Below are 15,567 nucleotides of genomic sequence, written 5' to 3'. Positions count from 1 at the left end.
AGATGAAGAAACTGAGACAGAGGGGGTGAAATGACTTGCCCACATTACAAAACAGGATAGTCACAAACTAGGAATAGAATACACACCTCCATTAATAAGCACTTGTTTTTAATAATAAGAAAAGGAGTACTTGTGGCACCTTAGAGACTAACCAATTTATTTGAGCATAAGCTTTCATGAGCTACAGCTCACTTCATCGGATGCATACTGTGGAAACGACTTTCCACAGTATGCATCTGATGAAGTGAGCTGTAGCTCACTAAAGCTTATGCTCAAATAAATTGGTTAGTCTCTAAGGTGCCACAAGTACTCCTTTTCTTTTTGCGAATACAGACTAACATGGCTGTTACTCTAAAACCTGCTTTTAATAAGAGTCTTGCTTTATGTGTTTCAACTCCAGTTGGGCCAAGTCATCCTTTTGCAAGCCCATCCCAGTGGCTGGGTACAATTTGACAATAAGCATGGGAAATACTCCATAACTATGGGCCAGTCCTTCTTTTGGAGGAGACAGAAGAGTCAGCTGTGTTATTCCAACTGAAACTGGTTATGGTGTGATACCGGTACTTGTCTTGGTATTGTAAAGATGTGTTTTTATTTTCATATTGTAAATAATTTTCTTCTGCCTGAGAACTCTGTTTTGTAAGTTCTCAATAATATTATTTAAGTGCATTCTCCAAAGTCTACATAAGTTGTAGATGAATCAATATATTTTCTATTGGTAATACTGAAGCAAGCAAACGAAGGCAGACAATTCACTAAGATACGCTGCTTGAACGGAAGGATGTTTAACTAGAGATATGATCAATTGAGTACCACCTTTCTCTGGGAACTCTGACCCTCCAGATCAGACCTGCCTTTAGCTGATGGTTTAGTGCTGAACAGACACTGCTTTTACTGGCTAGCTGAGCTTTAAAAAACAAATCAAAACAAAAGAAACCCCACTGTATACCTCTTCAATTGGAATCCGTCCAATCAAAATCTCTGCAGATTGTAGGATGGTGAGATGAACACGTTTTCCCACTGCTTCACAGAATCCGAAATGATTACAGATAGTGCAACTGATGTTTGATATCTTTTGACTGAAGCTTTTTAGAGTATTTTAAAATCAGAAACGGTGCCAACTGAGTGATTCACAAAAGAAACATCCCTTTTCAGGTAAGGTGCAAGCTGCTGTGCATTGCCTACTGGCTAATCCTTTACATGATGTTTTAACTTCTTTTAAGTTAGAAATCAGTGGCAGACACTCATCTGCTTTAATAGCCCAAGTTTCACATTCAGGATAAGAGGATATGCAGGAATATAGGCCGACATTCGGCCTAAGCAGGCTATGGTTTTAAATTGAATTAGGATTTTGGCAGGAGTGGTAGGTCCAAAGCATGAGATCAAGAGAAACAAAAGTTTTGTGTTAAACTTGTAATAACCCTAAAAAATACCTCAACCCACACCTTGAATAAGATAGTGGTAATAGAAACAAAGAAAATGTAGTTACTTGAGCACCAAGTACAGTAAATAATTGGTTTATTTAGCTTAGTATAAGGAGACATGTATTTGGTAGTTAATGAGAAATACGGCAAGGAAACAAGAAAACGTTGAAGAAAGAGGCCCAGTTCAACCTTAGCTCTTTCATCTGGCCTTAGCTAAAGTCCAATAACTGACATCACCCATTTGTAATAGTGTTTAGAAAAAAACAAGGTTTTTCAGTGATTCTTTGTTAGAGCCTTTCCTTATCCCTCTGGAGAACACTGTGATGGCAAGGTACCCCCAGGCCTGAGTCAGTTGTGAATGTTTTGGCCAGTACTTATAATTGAATTGTTGTTGGGTATACAATATAGGTGTATAGCTTTATGTTTGTGCATTGAGTGTAATGATCACCACCTGGCTTTTGAATTAATAAAGGCATGTTTATGTGGAAACTGAGTTATGGTAAACCTTAATAAGCTTATTAGGAAAATAATTTCCAATAGGGTAAAATACCATTTGGGGAATGTGTAACAAATGGCACCATCACAAAGCCCTCAAGTGTACAAAAGCCCCCTGTCATAAATATAAAGGGAAGGGTAAACACCTTTAAATCCCTCCTGGCCAGAGGAAAAACCCTTTCACCGGCAAAGGGTTAAGAAACTAAGATAACCTCACTGGCACCTGACCAAAATGACCAATGAGGAGACAAGATACTTTCAAAGCTGGAGGGGGGGGAAACAAAGGGTCCTCTCTGTCTGTGGGATGCTTTTGCTGGGACTAGAGCAAGAATGCAGGTCAGAACTCCTGTAAACAGTTAGTAAGCAATCTAGTTAGATTCTGTTTTGTTTAAAACTGATCAAATAAGTTGTGCTGAATGGGATGTATATTCCTGTTTTTGTGACTTTTTGTAACTTAAGGTTTTGCCTAGAGGGATTCTCTATGTTTTGTATCTGATTACCCTGTAAGGTATTTACCATCCTGATTTTACAGAGGTTTTTCTTTTACTTTTTCTTTAATTAATATTCTCTTTTAAGAACTTGATTGTTTTTTCATTGTTCTTAAGAGCCAAGGGTTTGGGTCTGTGTTCACCTGTGCAAATTGGTGAGGATTTTTATCAAGCCTTCCCCAGGAAAGGGGGTGTAGTGCTTGGGGGGATATTTCTGGGGGGGAGATGTTTCCAAGTGGGCACTTCTGCTGTTATTTTTGTTAGACACTTTGGTGGTGGCAGCATAAAGGTTCAAGGACAAAAGGTAAAATAGTTTGTACCTTGGGGAAGTTTTAACTTAAGCTGGTAAGAATAAGTTTAGGGGGTCTTTCATGAAGGTCCCCTCATCTGTACCCTAGAGTTCAGAGTGGGGAAGGAACCTTGACATGGTGGCATTCTCTCTCTAAAAGTTTTAGGGCCAGAATTTGATCCTATTCCCCCCCCTGCAAAATAGTTTACTCCACAAATCCTTTAGCAAGGTGGTCCAGAATATAAAAGAATCAGAATATTACCCTTAGTGAATGTGTTGTGTTGTCTCCTACCACAAGGGCTGACTTTTGTTTTGGCTGGTGGGTGCTTTCCACCTTCCAGTTTCACTGTGTGCCCAGTATGTGCTCCTGCCACCTACTGGTGGGCTGTGGGTGCTGAGCACCCCCTATTTTTCTTCAGTGGGTGCTTGAGCCCCGGAGCACCCATGGAGTCAGCACCTATGTGTATTCTCTCAGGCCCAGCCCACGGTAGCCCACATTTTCCCCTTTTCTTTAGAATAAACACCTTCTCACTTTACAGTTTTATGCAATTTAAACTATATTTAGTTAACCTGTTTGCACAATGCTCCCATACATGCTCCAATGCAAACCTGGTCAGATTTTTGTAGAATGGAATCTAAATTGTGTAGAATGGAATCATTGGGTGTGATCAATTCCACCTCTTGAAAATTATTAGACTGACTATGAATTGTAGCATGGGGATGATCCCCAAAATGGGGAGAAATATTGGCCAATCTTCTGCTGTTTATCGCACTGATATAAGTCCAGTCAGAATAGCTCCACTGAAGTCAACAGAAATGCTCTGGATTTACAATGATTTAACAAACAAGGAGGGTACATTCAAATGCAGACCCACATGTCTGTATATGCAATAATTCAGGTACCTGTGAATTGTTTATTTGAATGACGGTTCCTTACTGCCAAACAAATCCATATCTTCCAAATATATGAACCTTCCAGTTTTGGAATCCTCAACTCAGAACTACAAATAAAAGTGGAGTAGTGAACATTCAGACAAATGTAACTGAATTAATTTGATGTGCACACTTACCAGACCTTTCTGTATTTATTTCTCAGGCTAAAAGCAAGTGCTGCAACAATGGGGTTGCTCCAAGAACAATAGTTCCACCTAAAACCTCATAGTTCTGCCTAAAACCCCTAGGACCCTTACAATTAAGGCCCCATTGTCAATTTTAATATTACCATGTGGGAGAAGGAGTGTAGTATATTACAGTTCTGTAACATGGGTAAACATTGTTTTGTCTTTTCCCCTTACACATGACTTAACAACATTACTACATAGTCAAAGCAATCATACATTTTGCATGCTGCTCAAATACTGTAAAATTTCAAATGTAAGTAGGGTTTAACTGAAACCATGTTCAGCAGAACCATTTTTGAAAGTCTCCCCAAGTCAGGTTTGTGAATGGTCATTTGTTTATGTGGATGTAAATAGCAATTACAGATGCCTATAAATAAAGCTCTGGGTGTCCTAATAATTCATTTAAAGTCACAAGTGTAAACTACCTAGTAGTAAAATATATAATTACAAAAAAAAAAACCCATAATGAATTAACTCAGCCTCTTTAATTAACATGTTAGTAGCATGCCCAGAAGCACGTCATGTGTAGCCTGTTTTGAATCAAGGACATTTTAATATAGTTGTAAAATTATTTTGAAAAATCTGCTATATGGACATAGTTATAGTTACTTTCCTTCTTACAATTTAACATTTGGAGGATGCTAAGCAAAACTATTGCCAAAGGGAACATGCTGGTGGAGAGCATGAGGCACCCTTCCATGGGGGTGGCACAATGAGAGAACCCCTGAAGCAATTTTTCCTCTTTAGTGCCTCCTCGTGGGTCGATACAGCTCTGAACTTCCTCCATTGGGCACCAGTGGCTGTGAAGCACGAACTGGCCCATAAATAGGAAAACAACAGATTCACCAGGAGGGGAAAAAAACACAAAGATCCACCCTTCCTCTCTACAAGCACACGTACCTCGGCATTCAGGATTTATTTCAGGCAAATGGTGAAAATTTGGGTGAAAGTCCCTTTTTCACATATTGGCAGCAGATCACCAGTTGCAAAGGTCCAGTTATTAATACTCATTTACATTAGTAATGAGTAAAGTGTCAAAGGTTTGGAGACTGCTTGATTTGGATAGATATCCCAGAGTGAATGCTTACTTCAAGTAGTTTCCAAATTGTTTCATCCAGATGGGTCTAGGAATTCTAGAAGAGCAGGCTGTCTTACATTAATCAGCCACTTCTGCGCCTGGTCCCATTAGTCACTAGGTAATGGATAACTATACAACATGGCAAATAATAGTAAAAATTGTTCCTTTTTAACTACTTAAAACAGATTTTGTTTCTATTTAGGGCTGGTTGACACTACACAGATGAACATAAGGCAGCTTATGTCAACCTAATTATGTCAGTGTCTACATTACAGCCTTCCTTCTGTCGATGTAAGTGCTCTCTTACACCGACATAATAATCCTACATCCATGGGAGGCATAAGGTTTATGTTGGTGTAGTTAGGAAGACAGTGTCTGGGCTTGTCTACACTACAAAATTAGTTTGAATTTATTAAAGTAGACCTGTAGCCTCCAATTTTACGAAATTGATGGTGTATGTCCCCACTATGTCCATTCCGTCGGCAGAGCACATCCCCACTACCATAGGTAGCATCAACTCATGGAGTGATGCACTGTGGACATCACATCCCACAGTTCCTGCTCCCTACTGGAATTCTGGGGTATGATCCCAATGCCTGATGGGACAAACCATTTTTGTAAGGTGTTTTGGGTACATATTGTCAGCCTCCCATGATGCACTTGGCACATCCCTCCCTCCCACCCTGAAAGCAATGGCAAACAATCGTTTTCACGCCTAAGCCTGGGTTACTTGTGCAGATGCAATAGTATCGCTGGTTTGGAGCTCTGCCTGCACAGACTCTTCTCCCTACACAGCAATCAGATCCAGTGTCTCCTATATTCTCCGTGCTGGAGTATGTTTGCATAACTGGGCAGCCATGGGCAGCTGCAGTGGTGAGGTCTCCAGGCTGATCAAACAGGAAATGAAATTCAAAAGTTCCTGGGGCTTTTCCTGTGTACCTGGTTGTAGTGGAGTGGAGTGGAAAGTGCTGTCCAGAGCAGAGCACTCTGGGAACACCTTCCAGAAGCCAAACAAGTTGAAATACACTGTGCTGTGTCTACACTACCCCTAATTCGACCTGTGAAGGTCAAATCTAGCACTACTCCTCTCCTTGAGGTGGAGTACAAGCCTCTATTTTAAAAGCCCTTTAGGTTAGCGGGAAGGGCTCCATAGTGTAGACAAGCACATTATAAATTCGAACCAATGTGGGGAATGTCGATCTAACAACGTAGTGGAGACCAGCCCTCTGTGTAGATTCTGTGTCCCTTACATCAGTTGTCTTGTCAATTTCATGGCAGGAGCCATGAAATTAACAAGAAAGCTAGGCAGCTAGAGCCCAGCTGCACCCCGCTCACCTGGAGAGCTGGGCAGCTGGACCCTACTCCCAGCTGGGAGCCAGGGCAAGAAGTCCAGGCAGCTTCAGACCCCATTCCCAGCTGGCAGCCAGGTCAAGAAGTGCGAGCAGCCCCCGCTCCCTAATCCGAGGGTGCATAGGGCCTAGAAACTGGGCCAGCTGCATCCCATTCCCCGGGGCGAGAAGCCCCTGGCTACTTCCCCCAGCTCCCTGCAGGGAATGGAGAGTGGAGTGGGGGTCAGTCCACTAGAAGTCCAGGAACTTGTGGGCAGCCAGACTCCTGGCAGGGAGCTCCCAGCGGAGATGAGAGACCTTGCTCTCAGCTCCCCATACTATCCCTCTTATGTCAGTGGATGCATGAGTGGTGAGGATGCACACCACTGACCCAAGGAGGGTAGTGTGGACATGCAACATCACAGTAATATATAGGTCGACTTATATTTCTACTCTAGGCATATCCTCAGCGTGAAATTTCTACAAAAGTTTCAGACAAGTTCTTATATTTCTAAACTAATCCAAGTTTATCAGAAACTTAGATTTTAGCATAATCATACCAGATTTTCACATAATACTGTATATTTACCAGCTCCTAAAATGAAAACTTGTTCATAAAATTGTAAGTGACCCCTTAAATATAAAGTATTAAAATATATGATCATACAACCATTTCATTTTTTATATTTTAGTGTGTGTATATATATATATAATATTTCTTGGTACAGCAAGCAATATAAATTAAGTGTTCTATCACTACTAATTTGATTTGGTGTTCATTATAATAACTGTAATAATAACAAATTAAATTGCTATTAATGGAAATGTCATATGCACTTACATAGGAGTTTCATTGTAATTTAGTATTAATCACTGTATCATTAAAATAAAGTGTTATCTCATTTATATTTATTCAAGCATAAAAGCATAAAAAAGCCTTACCATGTACTGTATTATTAAGCAATCATGTCCTTTTGAAGAACGACTTTGTTAGCATTTGTTGACTACAGTATACCATATTGCAGAATTATTATTCACATTATATACACCCAATGCATCTTTACAATAGTATGATTTAATTTTTCTAGTTGGGTTCCCAAAATAGCAGTGTAGAAATCCTAAAGGTTAAGTCATCTTCAGCGTAGTACATAGGCCTGAGGGCTCCTCTCCTACTGGAAACAATAGAATCATTTGACCCAGTTTGATGTGATTGTTGTTAGCTCTGGTAATTAAAAATGTAGTTTATTACAGTAACTCATCACCTATATACAGTATGAATTCTTCTGTTGTTTCTGAAATTCAAAACTTCATGTTCACTCTCTCTCATTTAGCCGTATGGAGTGGAAATCTATCAACTTCATGAAAAAACTCGTACAGATACAGACAGACATCATCTTCCTTTCCAAATGCAAACAGGTGGAAATCGTACCAAAAGTACTGAAGGTAAAAAATCCATTCCAATCTACATACCATACAGACTATGGTGACAGCTTGTGCCACATGCTCTCAAAGAAACTGCGGAACCACCTGATCAACATCCTCCACAGCAAAGAGGGAAAGATTAAGAATGAGCTCTCCAAAATGGATACTCTCATAAAAAACCAACCTTCCACACAAACTTTCTTGTGGCTGGACTTTACAAAAACTAGACAAGCCATTTACAACACACACTTTGCTTCTCTACGAAAGAAAAAGGACACTAAACTATCTAAACTACTACATGCCACAAGAGGCCATAGCAATGGTTCCCTTAACCCACCCAGAAATATTGTCAATCTATCCAACTATACTCTTAGCCCAGCAGAAGAATCTGTCCTATCTCGGGGCCTCTCCTTCTGCTCCTCCACCCCCGCGAACATGATACAGTTCTGTGGTGACCTAGAATCCTATTTTTGACGTCTCCAACTCAAGGAATATTTCCAACACACCTCTGAACAACATACTAATCCACAGAGACCTTCCTACCCACTCTACAAAAAGAAGGATTCTAGGTGGACTCCTCCTAAAGGTCGAAACAACAGACTGGACTTCTACACAGAGTGCTTCCGCCGATGTGCATGGGCTGAAATTGTACAAAAGCAGCATCACTTGCCCCAGAACCTCAGCCGTGCAGAACACAATGCCATCCACAGCCTCAGAAACAACTCTGACATCATAATCAAAAAGGCTGACAAAGGAGGTGCTGTTGTCGTCATGAATAGGTCGGAATATGAACAAGAGGCTGCTCGGCAGCTCTCCAGCACCAATTTCTACAAGCCATTACCCTCTGATCCCACTGAGGGTTACCAAAAGAAACTACAGCATTTGCTCAAGAAACTCCCTGAAAAAGCACAAGAACAAATCCACACAGACACACCCCTGGAACACCGACCTGGGACATTCTATCTACTACCCAAGATCCATAAACCTGGAAATCCTGGGCGCCCCATCATCTCAGGCATTGGCACCCTGACAGCAGGATTGTCTGGCTATGTAGACTCCCTCCTCAGGCCCTACACTACCAGCACTCCCAGCTATCTTCGAGACACCACTGACTTCCTGAGGAAACTACAATCCATCGGTGATCTTCCTGAAAACACCATCCTGGCCACTATGGATGTAGAAGCCCTCTACACCAACATTCCACACAAAGACGGACTACAAGCCATCAGGAACACTATCCCCGATAATGTCACGGCAAACCTGGTGGCTGAACTTTGTGACTTTGTCCTCACCCATAACTATTTCACATTTGGGGACAATGTATACCTTCAAATCAGCAGCACTGCTATGGGTACCCGCATGGCCCCACAGTATGCCAACATTTTTATGGCTGACTTAGAACAACGCTTCCTCAGCTCTCGTCCCCTAAGGCCCCTACTCTACTTGCGCGACATTGATGACATCTTCATCATCTGGACCCAAGGAAAAGAAGCTCTTGAGGAATTCCACCATGATTTCAACAATTTCCATCCCACCATCAATCTCAGCCTGGACCAGTCCACACAAGAGATCCACTTCCTGGACACTACAGTGCTAATAAGCGATGGTCACATAAACACCACCCTATACCGGAAACCTACTGACCGCTATTCCTACCTACATGCCTCCAGCTTTCACCCAGACCACACCACATGATCCATCGTCTACAGCCAAGCTCTATGCATTTGCTCCAACCCCGCAGACAGAGCCAAACACCTACAAGATATCTATCAAGCATACTTACAACTACAATACCCACCTGCGGAAGTGAAGAAACACATTGACAGAGCCAGAAGAGTACCCAGAAGTCACCTACTACAGGACAGGCCCAACAAAGAAAATAACAGAATGCCACTAGCCATTACCTTCAGCCCCCAACTAAAACCTCTCCAACTCATCATCAAGGATCTACAACCTATCCTGAAGGATGACCCATCACTCTCACAAATCTTGGGAGACAGGCCAGTCCTTGCCAACAGACAGCCCCCCAACCTGAAGCAAATACTCACCAGCAACCACACACCACAAAACAGAACCACTAACCCAGGAACCTATCCTTGCAACAAAGTCCGATGCCAACGGTGCCCACATATCTATTCAAGGGACACCATCACAGGGCCTAATCACATCAGCCACACTGTCAGAGGCTCGTTCACCTGCACATCTACCAATGTGATATATGCCATCATGTGCCGGCAATGCCCCTCTGCCATGTACATTGGTCAAACTGGACAGTCTCTACGTAAAAGAATAAATGGACACAAATCAGATGTCAAGAATTATAACATTCATAAACCAGTCGGAGAACACTTCAATCTCTCTGGTCACTCGATCTCAGACCTAAGTCGCAATATTACAACAAAAAGACTTCAAAAACAGACTCCAATGAGAGACTGCTGAACTGGAATTAATTTGCAAACTGGATACAATTAATTTAGGCTTGAATAGAGACTGGGAGAGGATGGGTCATTACACAAAGTAAAACTATTTCCCCATGTTTATTTCCCCGCACCCCCCACTGCTCCTCGGACGCTCCTGTTAACTGCTGGAAATGGCCTACCTTGATTATCACTACAAAAGGTTTTCTCCCCCAGCTCTCCTGCTGGTATTAGCTCATCTTAAGTGATCACTCTCCTTACAGTGTGTATGATAACACCCATTTTTTCATGTTTTGTGTGTATATAAATCTCCTCACTGTATTTTCCACTGAATGCATCCGATGAAGTGAGCTGAATCTCACGAAAGCTCATGCTCAAATAAATTGGTTAGTCTCTAAGGTGCCACTAGTACCCCTTTTCTTTTTTGCGAATACAGACTAACACAGCTGCTACTCTGAAACCTGTCTTCTGTTCTTTTGTGTTCTATAATGCTTTCAGGACTCTGATTCTGCTCCTCACCTGTTTTACATAGAACAACAGCAGTTGTACTTACATTCTTCAGGTTTCAGAGTAGCAGCCGTGTTAGTCTGTATCCGCAGAAAGGAGGACTTGTGGCACCTTAAAGACTAACAAATGTATTTGAGCATAGACTTTTGTGAGCTACAGCTCACTTCATTGGATGCATCAGATGAAGTGAGCTTTATCTCATGAAAGCTTATGCTCAATCAAATTTGTTAGTCTCTAAGGTGCCACAAGTCCTCCTTTTCTTTGTACGTTCCTCAGTGACTCAAGTTTGAAGTGCCTCAATATATTTTCTTCCCAGCTGACATCACAATCTCAGATTTGTGAGAACTTAAGTCCGATCATATATTTAAAACCACGTAAGAGACAGGAAGAGGAAGGTCAGAATAAATAACAATTCTCCACATTGAGAACTGGCTAACAGAGAGTGTAGAGTGTGGTGACTTGTGCTTCATTCATCATATTAATCTGCAAAGTGGAAGAGAGGGTAAAAAGTGAGGTAGAAATATTTATTTGTGATAATTATGTAGGTTAGTAAAGATTACATTAGACAGGGCCTTATAGAATTATGAGGAACTCTATCAAAAATAAATAAATAAATGGGCAACACAATGGCAAATGGAATCCACAGGAGACAAGTTCCTGGTAATGCATTTTGGAAGGACAAATTACAACTTCTTGTTTACACTGAGTTCTGACTTAGTTATCTCCTCTGAGGGGAAAGATGTTGGCATCGTGGCAGGAGAATGTACATCTTGGATGCAAGGGTAAGCAATGCAATTTGGGCCATCCATGATGGGAGACACCTGAGACATCCTAACAATCTGAATTAGGCATAAAAAGCTAGGAAAGAGGCTTGTGTAGTTGATAGGCACTGAAAAATTAACTACAAAATGAATGGTACCTGGAGAGGAGAATGGTATTCTGTCAAAGGGAAGGAATGACTGTGGATTCCTGGTATCTCACATAGGGGAATGGTCAGAAGGAGGGAGGGCTGTGAATTTCCATAAGACTGCCCAGGTGTCTGGGAGAGCAGGGGGAGGGAAGGTAGTGGTAGCATCAAGGGGGCGGGGTTATAAAGATCAAAAGGTAGGGACCTTCCAAAGCCTCTGTAAAATCTCAATAAGCTTTAGGTAAACAGCCAGACTCCTTAGTGCACATCTGGACAGAACTTCTGAACCTTTTGAGTTTCTTCCACCACTAGTAAAACTTCAGTTACAGTCATGTTACTCAGTCCAGAAATAGAATGAAGGTAAAAACGTCTGGGAAAAGATATTAAACTTCTTCACACCAACATATTTCCTTGATGGAAAACAGTCACTCTGGGCTAAAGATGATGGCATTCACACTCACTACAACTGTAAAAAGCTCTTTCATTAGGTATTCTTTAAACATAAGATAAAATAAATTCTGTATTACCCTCTTCAACCATATTCCCAATGGAATTTTCGTTCATAGCTTCAGATGGTTGGTGCATAATAAGAATCAAGATACCCCACAGCTTCCTCTTCTCTTCCTTTCTGAGGACATAAAGAGGCAGGCAGCTTCACAGCAAGCTGTTGAACAGAGAAACATGGGACTCACCCAAGTTAATTTCAAAGAGGTTTAAACTATAGACTCTCTTGCGAACGGGTCCAAACCCAGGATTGCAGGAGGTGTGGTAATGTCTCTGGGTCCAAACTATGTTTAGTCAAAATCATAATTTGAACAGACAGGCATTTTAAATACTGCAGGCCAGATCCTCAGATCCTCACCAGGTTTCCCTCCGCACTCATCTAGGCAAACATTCACAGAAGCCAGCTGAGTAAGGTCTTCAGTATTTGGCCCTGTGGTAGGTCTTAAGGTGTTTAAGGAGACACGGTTGAGATAAACAGTACAGTGACATCTACAATAAGAAGTTAGAGCCTGCTGCAATAAGCAACTCCCTGCTTTAAACAACCAAGTTTGGTGCTCTCATGCAGGTTCCATTTTCATGCAGGTTCTACAATTTTCTTTATCCATTTAGTTAAAAAACACTATTACTAGGCAACCATTTTTTGCTGTTCCCTTGTGAAGTCACGTAACTTTCACTGTATATATTTGTTTATATGTCCTTGAACTTAATTTACTTTTCACTACTTATGCTGGCTGTGTACATTTGGTTTTGCTTTCAGACTAGACCATGAAGCTACAGAGGTTCCATTTGTAATTCCCACATGCTAACACAATGCCATTTTGTTTCAGTTCAGAGCACTGCAAAGCAAAAGTTACATTTCAAAAAATCCCAGTTCATTGATATTTAAAGTCAATCATGTCAAACTTCTATCGATCCAAATCCTGTATCCCTCATGCTCTGATAAAATGGAGTAGAGGCACATGCCAGGGCCTAAGCAATGGTTGGAGGTAGCTCATCGTGAGCAATGGTTGGAGGTAGCCCAACTGAAAAGGGTTTTTCCTGAATATTAGGGCGTAAGATGCCAGGAACTAACAGTATCAATGGGAAGGAAAACTCTGATTTCAGACTGGGACAAACAAAGCTCTCCTAACCTCTTTAGGCAAGTCTGTCTAAGAGAAGGAAACTATGATTTCAAATCTGAGCAGACCACGCTTGTTAGCCTGGGAAGGCAAGTGGAATAGGGTGCAACTGCTGTTACCTGCTCCTAGCAGGCCAGCAGGCTATGACATGGCATTCCCATTGTTTGAGTGCATTGGCCTAACAAGCCATTACAGCCGAAACTCTCCTCTTAAAGAAACAATATATCAAACAATTGACATATACAAATTTTGACTCAGGTCTAGCAAATGGAAATGACTGTGGCTTTTGAATACGGGCTAAACATATTACACATACTGAAGTGTGAAGTGTGTTTGCTCCAGACCAGACTGAGTTACTAGCAGAGAACTTAAGGAAGTTACAAGATTCCTTCAGCGCCAAACAGGAGACACATTGGCTGGGTACAAATTAGTTGACAGTTGAAAATTATACTTTCCCTTATTCCAGATATTCAAGAGGACACAAGATGCATACGGATATTATAGCAGTTGACAAGAAAATAGTTTCTTCACTGAACAACTTTAAATCGATGTCTGAGCAGATTGTCAGAGCAAGATTTACTACTGCCTACATAAACTATGCATAACTGTGAGCTTCTGTAACACACCAACAGAAGCATCAGAAGAGGAAGAAAAGGACGGATTTTATCAACAGATAAACAAGAAAATAAGATATGAAAACAATATCTAAAAGGTTAAGTTGTATGGAAATGCAATCAGGCCAATGATGAAAGTAGTAAGAATAATTACCAGTGAACTGACAAAAAATGCCAGAAAATTTAAGTGAAAGTAATATTTAACAGATTAATGCTAGTTTTAGAGGGGTAGTAGGTGAGGAACCGTGCAACTTCAGACCAGGCCAGAGCTGCAATATCTGATAGTCGCAGCCTGACAGTTAACGGCAAAAAAAAGTGATAATGCTAATTAAATATGTTTGCTGTTTTCATCAACTTCTCAAAAGCATTTGATTCGCTTTGGAGGAAAGCATTATGGAAAGTAGTAAAATCCAGTACTGGTTCCTTTCTGTCCATAGGATCAAGTAGAGTTGTGTCTGGGCAGGTCACAAGAACTTGGCCGAGCTCTTCTAAATAGTAACAGGTTGTCTGGCAGCTGCTGGTCCCTTATTCAAACTTTCCATTTAATTGTATTACACCTTCTAAGACTCCATTTTCTCCTGGCACTGTATTGCAGGCTGCCGGATGCTGCTTTCCCCAGGCAATCAGCCTCAATGGTCTCTTCATTTCAGATAGCTAGGCAAGGTTTTGATTTCATCTCTCCTATAGTAGGAATACAGTGATTGGCAGGTCACAATATACAACTAGTTCGGTAGTAGTGAGTGGCTTCCCCTGCAAAAGTAACTATGGGTATTTTAGATCTGCCCATGGCTCTTAGGTGATATGGCCAAGTGAGTCCTGTGAGATGCAGGGAATAGAATCCCCACAGGTCAAGAGCACTTTCAATACTTAGAAAAATGCCCTGAGACATCTAACTATATAGTTGTGGAAGGAGTTGATCTTGATACTCCTTGGCAAATTCAGGGTTGTCCTTACACTTGGCACAATAATCATGTGTAAAGTGGTGTGTGTTATTTTGAGTTTGTTAGCCAAATTCTTACCAAAAAAGCCCTGGTCTGGACTAATAAGAGAAGGAAGCATCTCTGCTTCAAGACTGATGTTTCACCCATGTGAAAGAAGCGGTCTGCATACCATGTGAAAATGCTTCATGGACCACCAGTGGTCCATGGATCAATTTGGCAACTTGTCTCCAATTGTAATGCATGTGCACAAGGAAGCAGAGTTAAGGTTGATAAGGGTTTGATTTTCCTGGCTTTCATGTAATCAAATAAAATCTCATTCTTTAATATGGCATTGATTTTAATTAATTAATGCTGTATTTTTTTTATTTAATCTACATGCTGCTGAGATAAATATCCACTTCATCTGTTTTATAGCACTTTCTCCTGATTGCTTTACACAATTACTCACATTCTCTATGTACCATATATAAGAAACAATCTTTTAAAAGAGAAAACTCATTCCAGGAGAGATCTGGCAAGTCTGCTTTTATCTTTCTTTTTAGCATTTTTTAGCATTGCATCAACTATTGGGTACAACAAAATTTAGGATTAAAAGCAACTAGTGCAAACATGCCAATGTGCCCATGCCCTTAATCTTTAGTATAGCTTATCTAGTGACACCTTCAGTGGACTGATATATCCCATGGGAACGAAGGGGCTTGGTAGCCTTACATTTCAGTTGTATTTCCAGTGGGTCAATAGAGTAAACAGAGATAGATAATGGCAGAAAGAGCCATTAAGATGAAAAAATCTATATCACTGAGCCAGAACACAAATAGAATAGCTTATTTGTAATGCTTTCTAGGGGCTTGTAGTAATTCAGGCACAATTTTAAAATCAGAAGCCTGATGACTGGGGTATGAATGTATGTGATG

Source organism: Lepidochelys kempii, chromosome 1 (genome assembly GCF_965140285.1).
Source record: "Lepidochelys kempii isolate rLepKem1 chromosome 1, rLepKem1.hap1, whole genome shotgun sequence".
NCBI lineage: Eukaryota > Metazoa > Chordata > Testudines > Cheloniidae > Lepidochelys > Lepidochelys kempii.
This window is presented reverse-complemented; position numbering follows the sequence as displayed.